The sequence below is a fragment of the Oncorhynchus nerka genome, unplaced genomic scaffold, assembly GCF_034236695.1.
Source record: "Oncorhynchus nerka isolate Pitt River unplaced genomic scaffold, Oner_Uvic_2.0 unplaced_scaffold_2044, whole genome shotgun sequence".
NCBI lineage: Eukaryota > Metazoa > Chordata > Actinopteri > Salmoniformes > Salmonidae > Oncorhynchus > Oncorhynchus nerka.
Window position 1 is genome coordinate 5,337 of NW_027039280.1, and position 3,953 is coordinate 9,289.

The window sequence follows — 3,953 nt, forward strand, 5'->3', positions numbered from 1 at the left end:
CCATCAGCTCCTTTGAAACTGAAGTCACAGTGACTCTACAAGATGGAAAGCACAGAATCCAAGCATATTATACAAAATGATACATACACATTCAAAGGTCTGTATATAACACACCCTGCATGTCTGCACACTAAAATAAATGCAGGACAAATCCAAACACATCAACTGAACAGACAAATGAATGGATGCAGTAGCCTCCCTGCAGCCTTGTATTACACACAGTATACCGCACAAACATCATAAGAGGCCAAATTCGTCAAAAACGAACCCAAAAAACCCAAATTCCTCTGCCACCGCAGGACATATTTAACCAAAATTGAAAGCACACATACTAACTAAAATAATTCAACACATATTGGTCCCTCAGCAGCCGACCACTGTCGTCATCAGGGAAGATTGCCGGATTGTCCCAGTCCATGGCTGGTGGCACTCTGGGGGCCCTCTCCTTCCTCAGGCAGGCCACATTGTGGAGGACAGCACAAGCCACAGTAATATCACATGCCCTAACAGAGCTGACCCTTAATTTGTGAAGGCAGTGAAAGCGTGCCTTCAGGAGGCCAAGGTCATTTCAACTCTGGCCCTGGTCCTGGCATGGGCATGGTTGTAGGCCTGCTGTGCTTCCTGGGAGTCTGTGAAAGGTGTCAGGAGAAAAGGCTGGCAGCCATACCCCTGTCTCCCAGCAACACACCAGAGAATTCACCTGTCAACACAAAATCTCATCATTACTACCTCATAAACACAGTGATATTCTTGACACAGCCATGATGGTTATAAATAGGGGTTGTGTGGCTTACCTTGTGATAGGCACTGATAGATTTCAGAGGCCCGAAAGATTCTGGAGTCATGGACTGAGCCAGGCCATTTGCCACAACATTGCTGATCACACAGTCAGCATTGCAGACCATCTGAAATCATAAGATGAGGAATATTACACCAATCAATGCACATCACTGGCAATGCAGAGTGTTCGTCAATGGACAATATCAAAAGTTATGTTCACCTGAACATTAATGCTGTGAAAGGATTTCCTATTCACAAAATCGGACTCATGGGCACCTGAGGGGCTTTTATCATATGTGTGTGCAGTCCACTGCACCAATGACATTGGGGAAACCTGTCACACAAAGTAATGAGTATCCTACTATGTGTTAACAGTTGTCCTGTAATTTGTAGATCCTCTTACCTGCAATCCTATAGAACTCCTCTTTGATGTCACAGAGTCTTCTGTGGCCAGGGAAGGAGATGAAGACATCTGCTAATGCTTTGATAGCCAGACACACACTCCTTATTGTGCGGCAAATTGTGGCCTTGTTCAGCTGTTCTGCATCCCCCACTGAGTACAGGAAGGCTCCACTAGCAAAAAGCGCAAGGCCACACAAACCATTTGCTCCACACTCAGTGCATGGCTCCGTGCAGTGCGGTGCTTAATCCTGGGACCCAGTAGTCTGCATAGATACCTGATGCCATCTGCAGAAAACCTGTATCTTTCATATAGATGGTCATCAGGGAAGGCCAGTGGGTCCAACCGGTCCCTGAAGACCCTTTCTCGCCTGAAGGCTCTCCTCAGCACAAGTGCTTCTTCATCCACCACATCTCGCACGAATGGGCATGCCATTGTCAGAGCAGAAAGGAACACACAATTTTGGGCCTTCATAGGCTAGTGGCCACACCTGGTGCTGGGGGTGGGCAAAGAGGGCGATGCCTTATAACGATGACTTGGTTGTACTGATTGCTGGGAAAATAAAAAAACCTTAGAAAGATGCCACCGTCCTGTGTGCTCACAATAAGAGCTCATATGTCATGGCTCACTTGACTTTACGAGAATATACCTCATTTTTATTTTGAGCTGTGTCATCTTCTTGGAGCTGGGGGAGGAAAGAAAATAATGATTAATACATTTGTGTTACAGTTAGCATACAGTGTACATTGAAGGCATATCTCACCTCCCTCTCAAGTTTTTTTATTTCAAGGTCCAGTTTCCTAATTGTCCTCTTTTTTTATTTGGACTCCAGTGCAAGATTTTCCATCTTTTTCTTCTTGTACTGAATGTCTATGTCTGCCAGTTCTATTTGGCGCTGGAGGTGGTTGCCATACAACTTTCTGATAGCTTGTGAGCTCTGTGAACACAATACAATTAGCGCAGCTGGAATTTGGCAGGATGTGGTGTCCTTTTTTATTTAATACGCACTATGTTGCCAGGCTGGTTTTCCCACTGTATAGCATCTGGGTCCTGTAAAGAAATTAGATTTTTTGATTTTGATGAGGACTCCTCACCATTGTAGAGTAAATAGTACTTTCACAGTCTTAACATGATACCTCATGCCTTCTGGAATCCAGAGAGATGGTCTCCTCCTCATCATCGTCTCCATCATGTGCTGTTGCTGCTGCACTGGGGCCTTCACCCTATCACATTTAATCGGATTCATATTGAAGCTAGTAGACAAGACATGCCAGGCCTACAGTATGCCTTTGATGGAGTACTCACTGGATCAGCATCGTCTGGTGCTTGTGCTGGTGGCTCTAACAGGAACACAGTGCTGCCAGGCACTGCAAGGCAATAGGTAAACCAAAGTCAGACAGTCCAAATTGATTCAATATGAATGTGGTTGTATCCCATGTAGAGATGGAAGGACATACCTTGAATGAAGCGGGTGGCATCTTGGGAGGAACCTATGCTCGTCTCTTTCCCCCCAGGGATCACCTCTAAGACGGGCCTGCCTTTATTTAGCTCCAAGGCCATGTCCTCTGATGGGGTAAGGTCAGCCTTTGGTGACCCACCACACGTGCCTTGTCTGTGGGTATTCTTTTTCACTGCTAAAACAGTACAGACAATGTGTGAGCAGGCACCTTCTGGGTACAATATATGCTTGTGCTTTGTTAAATATTAGTCAGGGACCATACCATTCTGCAGAATGTTCTTGTATTTGATTTTGACCTGCTGCCATGTCCGTTTTGGCCCGTTCATGTTTAATCTACACACAAACACACACACACACACACACACACACACACACACACACACACACACACACACACACACACACATTTAATGGAGTCACACTGCAAAAAATTACTTGGTATTTTTGTCTTGTTTTCAGTAAAAATATCAAAAATGTATCATAGCTTTATACAGTGTGATGGAGTTACTTTACACAATTTCACTCATATCTGCAGTGCATTTCAATAAAAATTTAACCGTTTCATAATTACAGTACAACTGCATTTTGGAGATGTGAATTAAATATTTGAATTGTAATTGTGATGTTTCAGCGGAGCGGTGAGTGTGTAATTGTGCACTACTTACGCATTCAGGCGGTCTGCAATACTTTGCCACGCTTTTTCTCTTTGCTTTATCACTGTGGCGGTGTTGCCTTTCTTCTTAATTATATCTTTTACCTCCTCGTATGCCTCCATGAGGATTTGTGCTTCCGACGGGGAAAAGTACGTGGCTCTAGTTGCCATGGTAAATCAGTTAATCTGTGATCTGTGGCGGGGTCTATTTGAGTGAGCCGTGAGCGCGCACCTATCCAGGATTGGTTTCACCTGGCTTAATGAATCCGTGTCTGCTCATCCTGGCTTGGTCTTTGTGCAACCAATTAAGCCTGGACGCACATGTTTTGGCTTCATTGAGCTCAGCTGAGTCATTTATCCCGGATGTCTTAATTCTACTTTTGTGCAACAGGCCCCAGCTTGTTGTTGTTGTTATTGTCATGGTTGTTCCTGTTGGGTAGCAACTTCACCAGCTTGTTGTTGTTGTTATTGTCATGGTTGTTCCTGTTGGGTAGCAACTTCACCAGCTTGTTGTTGTTGTTGACATGGTTGTTCCTGTTGGGTAGCAACTTCACCAGCTTGTTGTTGTTGTCATGGTTGTTCCTGTTGGGTAGCAACTTCACCAGCTTGTTGTTGTTGTCATGGTTGTTCCTGTTGGGTAGCAACTTCACCAGCTTGTTGTT

The 3,953-nt window shown here is 44.6% G+C and overlaps 1 long non-coding RNA gene across 1 annotated transcript; it reads right to left on the reverse strand.

The window, feature by feature from the left end:
* Window positions 1–1,694: 1,694 nt before the first annotated feature.
* On the reverse strand, window positions 1,695–3,206 carry LOC135567444 (uncharacterized). Its single transcript, XR_010462362.1, has 8 exons — window positions 2,902–3,206; window positions 2,638–2,814; window positions 2,486–2,547; window positions 2,317–2,403; window positions 2,189–2,230; window positions 1,944–2,117; window positions 1,830–1,865; window positions 1,695–1,732 (listed from the first exon to the last, which is right to left on the reverse strand). It is a non-coding gene; the product is annotated as an uncharacterized LOC135567444 (long non-coding RNA).
* Between the last annotated feature and the right edge of the window lie 747 nt (window positions 3,207–3,953).